The sequence below is a fragment of the Bos grunniens genome, chromosome 16 (assembly GCF_055505025.1).
Source record: "Bos grunniens cultivar Pamir isolate PY7600 chromosome 16, Bosgru_T2T1.0, whole genome shotgun sequence".
In the NCBI taxonomy this organism is placed as follows: domain Eukaryota; kingdom Metazoa; phylum Chordata; class Mammalia; order Artiodactyla; family Bovidae; genus Bos; species Bos grunniens.
Window position 1 is genome coordinate 36,863,073 of NC_141180.1, and position 8,206 is coordinate 36,871,278.

An 8,206-nucleotide genomic window follows, 5' to 3' on the forward strand; every position below is an offset into this window, starting at 1 on the left:
AGGTTGGGTGGTGGGGGGTGGGGGTGGGGGGGGCAGATGTCCATCCCTGGGGTGTTGTGATCAGCACGAGGATCTTTCCCAAAAGGAGAAACAGCTGCACCCAGACCCACGTGGCCCTCCACTCGAGCTGAAAGCACGTTGGAGAGCTTCAGACTTTTCACCTGGTGCTCCCCAGGCCTTAGAAATCAGGGCCGCCTAGTGAACAGAAATAACCACTTTAGCAGTTGTTATTCTGTGTTCTGGAGAGGGAACATCCACCCAAAAGTTTTTCTAATCATCAAGCTATTTCAGAAGCAAGTCATCCCCCAAGAAACCCAAGCCGAGGGTTGTGTTTACAACCAGTTTTGCAGGCCATCCGCTCTGCCGCCCACCTGTGTTCGGGAGCAAAGTTAGAAGGTGAGGCGAGAGGGCGTGTCCACGGGTGTCCCCTCACTCCTGAAAATAAACCTGACCAGAGTGCTCTACTTGCCCCCCCACCCCCACAGCAAATGCTAAAATTACTCCTAGTGCCTCAAAAATTCCAGGGCCACCACAGCCTCCCCAGTCTTAGCCGTGGTTTGATTCCTTGCAAATATTATGACTTCATGGGCTGCCATGGAAGGTTTTCACAAAATCCTAAAAGGTGGAGTAGACACCAGAGACAGCAGAGGTGCAGTTGCCCAGCTCTTGAATTTTGTTTTTTATTATTAAAAGACACTTTTATTATTTTAAATTGAAGACAATCTCTGATATGTATGAGTTGTAACCACTCTTAGATAAGTGCTACAGAAAATATCCTGCATTAGAGCAGAGCTTATCAGTTCAGTTCAGTTCAGTCGCTCAGTCGTGTCCGACTCTTTGCAACTCCATGAATCGAAGCACGCCAGGCCTCCCTGTCCATCACCAAATCCCGGAGTTTACCCAAACTCATGTCCATCGAGTCGGTGATGCCATCCAGCCATCTCATCCTCTGTCGTCCCCTTTTCCTCATGCCCCCAATCCCTCCCAGCATCAGAGTCTTTTCCAATGAGTCAACTCTTCACATGAGGTGGCCAAAGTACTGGAGTTTCAGTTTTAGCATCATTCCTTCCAAAGAAATCCCAGGGCTGATCTCCTTTAGGATGGACTGGTTGGATCTCCTTGCAGTCCAAGGGACTCTCAAGAGTCTTCTCCAACACCACAGTTCAAAAGCATCAATTCTTTGGCGCTCAGCCTTCTTCACAGTCCAACTCTCACATCCGTACATGACCACAGGAAAAACCATAGCTTTGACTAGACGGACCTTTGTTGGCAAAGTAATGTCTCTGCTTTTGAATATGCTATCTAGGTTGGTCATAACTTTTCTTCCAAGGAGGAAGCGTCTTTTAATTTCATGGCTGCAGTCACCATCTGCGGTGATTTTGGAGCCCCCAAAAATAAAGTCTGACACTGTTTCCAGTGTTTCCACTCTTTCCCCCTCTATTTCCCATGAAGTGATGGGACCAGATGCCATGATCTTCGTTTTCTGAATGTTGAGCTTTAAGCCAACTTTTTCACTCTCCTCTTTCACTTTCATCAAGAGGCTTTTTAGTTCCTCTTCACTTTCTGCCATAAGGGTGGTGTCATCTGCATATCTGAGGTTATTGCTATTTCTCCCGGCAATCTTGATTCCAGCTTGTGAGCTTATGGTCTCTCTTTAACTTTCTTTACTATTTCTAAGCAGTTTTCGTTGTCCAAAGAGAACATTCATGAGTTCTTAATCAGTCATTTGCTGAGCACCTACTATGTGCAGCATTGTGCTACGTGAAGTGGACAAAAGTCAAGGAAGACCTGATCCTGGTTCCTATATGTGACAGTCAGGTTAGAGAGAGGAGACACATGCAATCGGCTTATAGATTCAGGCCAGCTCTTGAATCTGAGCTGCTGTCCAAGCTGGTTGAACTGAACAGATGAGCTATGAGTGGCTGCAGGTGCCATACGCTAGTCACCCTCGGTGGGACGGTCCCTGGGCTGGACCTCAGGCAACCCCGGAGGCAGTTTGGGGCCCAGGGCCCACTGCAGCCTCCCCTCTGAGGGTCGTGTCTGCATGGTCTGCCCGTGTCACAGCCTCTGCCCTGGGATGGCCTGGTGACTCATAAATAGGCTCCATTTTTCCTAAAAAGGGAGTCTTGTAGCCTGTCTCTTCTCTCCTCCACAGTGTCTAGTCCTCCTTGCCCCCTCCCTCTCCAGACCCCCAGAATCTACCCAGCAGCTCCCTGCAGGGATGCCCTCTGCCTGCTTCACCTGCACTCCAGGCTGGGACCTGGGGCCTCGTTCACTGCCTGGGAGGCAGCTGAACACAGCCTAGCAGGCGTGGGCACCAGGCTTTGCAACATCCTCTTTTATCTGTTTCAACATTTAGTTTTCAGTGTTGAGCCCTGGAGAGAGGAGGCCCGTGGCAGGCCCTGGCCTGAGGCCTGGGGTGCTGAGTGGGCTTAACACTATGGGGTTCACCTCCCTCTCCCTTTCTTCCCTCCCCCACCCCCCACCATGAGGAGGCCAGGCCCCCTCCCCCACCCCGGAGAGGTCCAGGGAGAGGAGGTGATACACGAAGGGTCTTCTGTTTGCCCACCTCTGCATCCTGCTCCACCCCCACCCTGGTCTGGGCCCCAGGAGGTTGCATGGACTGCATCTTATGCTCCCTAGGCCCCCCGGCTCCAGCTGGATCCATCGGTGGAACAGGAGCGACAGAGAAATTTATTGCCCCAGCTGTGAAGGGTCCCCTGGGCTGGCCGTGTCCTTAAAGGAAGGTCACAGTGCTTGTGCAGCCAGACTCCCCGCGTGTCTCTCCCCCTTGAGGTTCTAGCGCTTGTTCCCTGGCACCAGCTCTTCAGGTCTAGGGGTGGAGTCAGCCCTCCACCCGGTCCGAAAGCAGTACTGCCCCCTCGTAGACCCAGGTGTCTGTAAAGAGCCCCCTTTGCAGCTCTCCTCAAATTAGTCTTAGTTTGTGTGAGCTTGGACTGGGCTGGTGCCTGGACTGATACACTTTCCCTGGAATTTTCTACCTGGAGCTGGTGGAAAAGAGTGTTTTTCCTGTGACTCAGAGCTGTTGGTGTGTTTGCCTGGGGAGCAGGCAGCCAGGCCTCCTGTCTCAGAGAAAGAAGCCACTTAAACAAGAGGCACGGAGTTCCAAGCATCCCCGTCACCCCCAGGCTTGCTCCACCCGTGTCTTCCCAGTGTTGTGAACCAATCCATCCCACCTCTTTTTCCAACTTAAGATAATATGGATTGGATTTTTGTCAGCCGCTGCATTGTATAGTGGACAGATTATTCTAACACTACACTGGAAGTCTGATGAGAGACATGATGGAGACCATGGCAGAGCCAGGAGGGCTTCTTGGAGGAGGAGGTGCCGAGTTGAATCCTGAGGGTTAGTACAAGTTCAGATGAAGCAACCTGAATTGGGTTTGGGGGTGCCACACAGAGTCCTGTGCTGTCGAGGGTGACAGTCCAAGTGACCACTGTGGGCAGCAGAGGCAACAGAGGCCAGACCTTTGGGCCTTGAAGGCCAGCCAAGAAATGTGGACATTACCCCAGGTCGATCTCAGCTTTTCAGATTTCTTGAAAACGTCACTACACAGAGTTGGGAGAACTTGAACCACAGGACAAACAGCACCACCTCCTAGGACAAAATCTGCGCTCCAGGAGTTGAAGGAAAATATTTTTATGCTAAAACAAATCTAGAGCAGAAAGTAAAATTCCATCCCTTCCCAATATAAAGCACGAGACTCCAAAGATATCTCATGGTGGTCAGGCTGATTTGGGGAGGAAATCTGGAGCATTATTTCCTGGAATAGTGGGGTCATCAAGGCAGCTTCTAACTGGAGAGGGGTCCAGCCGGGTCTGGCTGTGGTGTGAAGGCTCAGCGAGACCAGTATCACCCAGACCACCCGGCCCTGCAGTCATCCATCCATCATCCATCATCCATCCATTTATCCCACACACAACTCATCACTGTGGTGAATGCTGGGGACCCAGATGTGAACAAGGCAGGCAGGGTCCCCTCTTCCACACCAGCATGTGATCTGTCCTGTGATGGGCCCTCCCCAGTGGGCTTCCCTGGTGGCTCAGTGGTAAAGAATCTACCTGCCAATGCAGGAGACATGGGTTCGATCCCTGGATTGGGAAGATCCCCTGGAGGAAGAAATTGCAACCCACTTCAGTATTCTTGCTTGGAGAATCCCATGGACAGAGGAGTCTAGCAGGATACAGCCTATGGGGTCACAGAGTCAAACATGACTGAGCGCGCACACACATAACCTCCTCACTAGCCCAGCAAGGGTCAACTACTCATCTCCATGGCCTTGTAAACAGTTGGCGCCCTTTAAGTGCTTGTTGACTGAGTCAGTACTGCCTCAGGACGTTGCGTGAGGTTGTGTGGACCTGTGTTTTGGATCAGCAGAGAGGACTGGCTCCAAGAGGTCCCGGCTCCGACTCTGCCCACACAGCAGCTCCCCTCGGGAGGTGCTCCTGCCAAGAGTGATTTCCTTCAGGGCCCGAGGCCTGTCCAAACAGCAAGGGTGTGCAACGTAGCCTGTGGTATGGTTTCCGCCCCTCGGTAGTATGCTGGGAGCAAGTAGGCAGATCCTACCGTCCTGGGCCTCTCCAGGGTCCCCTGGGAAGAGACAGCACGCTATGGGCTTAAGGGTTGGGTTCTGGAGTCAGAAACATCTGGGTTCAGATCCCAGCCCTGATGCTCAGGGGCAGAGTGACAGCCCAGTTTTACCACTGTGAACTTCCGTCTCTTCTGCTGACTGGGAGACTCAACCCAGCTTTCAGGTGAGGAGGCCCTGAACCTGGGTTTCATGTGGTTTCCTGGGCCCTTCAGGAGAGACCCATGGCCAGAGGCACGGGCTCCAGCGAGAGCAGGCAGTGTGTCCCCCATCACACCCATTCATCACACAGTAGGGGTCACTCGGGTGCTGGGGCCTTCGTCTTACACAAAGCGGGCTCTCAAGTGCTGACCTGGGGCGGGAGCAGCAGGAGTTCACAAGAGGCGGCAGTTCTGGGGCTTTGGGGAACAGGCCAGGGGGCCAGGAAACACTCCACAAGTGGGGAGCCTCAAATTAGGTGTTGAGGAAACACTGCTGATGTCACACCCACCCACCATGTTTGCTGAGCACCTACTGTGTGCCAGGCACTGTGCGACGGGCTTCGGATGGGACGGAACCTTCCTCAGGGCTTCCCATCTGGTGGTGGAAGAGACGAGGCTCAGGCGATGGGAGAGCCTGGCCGGGTGCGGAGGTCAGGAAAGGCTGCTGTGGGTCTCGGCTCAGGCCCTCCCGTGTGCTGGCCTTGGTTTCATGGTCCACAAGCAGAGGGCACTGGAGCTGCCAGAACCCCAGAGGATGGTTCCTGTCGTGGTCCGTGCGCAGGCTAGAAAAGAATTTCCAGACATGAGGCAGAATGAGAGGCGAACAGAGTTTATTAGAGTGGGAGACGCTGTTAGAACAGCAGGCCCGCTCAAGGGAGAGTCGAATCTTTTCACAGGCTAGTAGCCAAATTTTCAGAGCTTCAAGATAGAGAAATTCCTACTGGAATGGTGGCATTAAGTAATTGGTTAGGATGCTACAGGGTGGATATTTTACCTAATGTGGGATCAGGGAACTGGCTGGTTTAGATCTAGAGGCTCATGACAAGAGTTGCTATGGAGCTTGGTCAGTCCCAGAGATTTTTATCCTGTGACCTTGGTACAGGGCTTCACACCTGTGACCTTGGTATAGGGCACCACAGTTCTCTCTCGGGTCCTGGCAGCCCTGATGGGATGTGACTCCCAGGTCTCCCTCCCCAGGGGCCTACTGATGACCTGGAAGCCCCTTGGAAGTGCAGAATCTTCGAGAGTGTGGCTGGGGAGGCCGATTTACCAGCAAAGCTGTCCGTCCAGCAGTTAGTCCTTCCTCCTGCACTTGCCAACGTGCCCAGGCTTCAGCTCCACCTCCCGGGGATCACCCAGAACCTAGAAGCCCCTAAGGGGAGACGGATCTTCTCTCTTGGGTCTTAGCTGTCCTTCCCAGCTGCTCTGGGGGACAGAGGGGACCTCCACACATGCACAGGGCTTCCCAGATGGTTCAGCGGTAAAGAATCCACCTGCCAATGCAGGAAACACCAGTTCAATCCCTGGGTCGGAAAGATCCCCTGGAGAGAAAGTGAAAGTACCATAGCCTGCCAGGCTCCTCTGTGCGTGGAATTCTCCAGGCAAGAATATTGGAGTGGGTAACCATTCCCTTCTCCCCTGGAGTAGCAAATGCCAACCCACTCCAGTATTCTTGCCTGGAACATTCCACGGACAGAGGAGCCTGGCAAGTTACAGTCCATGGGGCTGAAAAGAGTCGGACATGATGGAGCACGCGCTCACTCCACACAGGCACAAGTTACAGAGTCATTGGGGAACATTCTTGCAACTGTCCCTGTCGGGCAGAGAGAAACCACCACAGGTTGACAATCCCACATGTGGCTTCAGGCATCCGCAGCAGAGTCTCTCAGATACGGCTTCCAGACAGAGCTCAGCCCGCTCTTGGTACACGCCAGCTGCCTGGGTGGTCTGGTATCAGAATGAAATCCAGAGGCCAGAAGGAGCCTGGGTTCAAGTTGCCACCAATTTCCGGCAAGTTCCTTGTGGAGCTTCAGGCAAACCTACTGGCTGAGTAGGAAAAAAACAGACCCTTCACTTGAAACCAGATGTTAGCATCTGTCCAGGAAGCCTGGAGTGCTGCAGTCCATGGGGTCGGACACGACTGAGCGACTGAACTGAACTGCACCAGCCCAGGAAGCAGGCTCCCCCCACTTTCCCCCCTTCCTCCCCCCTCCAATCCTAACTTGCAGGCTGGGTCAGTCACCTCCCCGCCACATGGCAGACGAAGACCCTGTTCAGAGGAAGCAGCTTCTTAGCGGGCACCTAAAAATATTGACTTGGGTTTTTTTCTTTAAATAGAAAGGAAATTCAGCTCACTCCACCCCAGTCCTCCTCCTCCTGGGTAGTGAGTGGGCACCCTGGAGACCTCACCCAGACTCAGCTTCCCCGACACTGAGCAGCTATGGCGGTCTGGGAGATGGAGCGAGGCCAGGGTGGAGGACAGGGAGGGACTCGCCCACTCCTGAGGGCAGATTCCTGGGGCAGGGTAGGAGGGCCTGACATTTTAAAAAAACATTTATTTGCCTGCACCAAGTCTTAGTTTCTTTCGGCATGCAGTGTTTTTCGTTGCAGCATTCGAACCCTGAGTTGCGTCATGTGGGATCTAGTTTCCTGACCAAGGATGGAACCCACACCGCCTGAAATGGGAGCGTGGGGTCTTAGCCACTGAACCATCAGGAAAGTCACAGATCCAATGTCCAAAGCACCATAAGTCCAGAGGCTCTGGGCATCTCTGTGACCTAGAAATCACAGGATGAAGTCATAAACGACCCCTGATGCCCCGGGACACCTGGCTTACTGACCTGGTCTCCTTTAGATCCTCCAGGCACCTGGCGGCCGGGCAGGAGCTCTCCCTCTGGCTCAGACCCCGGGGCTCTATGCTCTGCCTGGGCCTGACAGCCCCGCTCCCATGTCTCGGTGGCTGGCTCAGGTGGGTCCTCAGCACATGGGGAAGAGCTGTCCCAGGGCCCCCTCCAGACAGGATACCTGTCTGGATTCTGAGCCACCATGGAACACTCGAGAGAGATGCTTGTGCTCAGACTGGACCGTCTCCAAGAGAGGAGTGAAGGGAGAACCATGTGTGGAGGAGTATGGCCCCCAGGTCAGAGCACAGATAGGTCTGGGTGAACACAGGAAGCTGGCCAGTGGGATGCCTTGGGGAGAGGGGACGGGGGATCCCTTCGTACCATTTGAAGCTCCTTTTTTGGACTCGATTTGTGTTTTAATCAAAATAGCGCACGCAAGTAGTTTTTAACATTTCAGAGTAAAGTAAAACAAGTAAAGCAAAATTCCCCAGCAATTTCCTGTCCCACCCCTCCCTACGCCCAGTTGCTATACCCAAGAGGTGGCTACTTACAATTCTTTTTTAGCTATTTCTTCTGATATTCATAGCTGTATTTCTCAACAGCTTGTTTATTTTTTCACTATGACATCATCCAAATGTAAGAACCATATCGAATAATGGCTAAGATGCTGACTTTTGAGCCAGATTACTTGGGTTCAAATCTAGACTCTGCCACTTACTAGTAGCACAAGAATGAATAAGTTATTTATCTCATCATGCCTCAGATTTCTTAT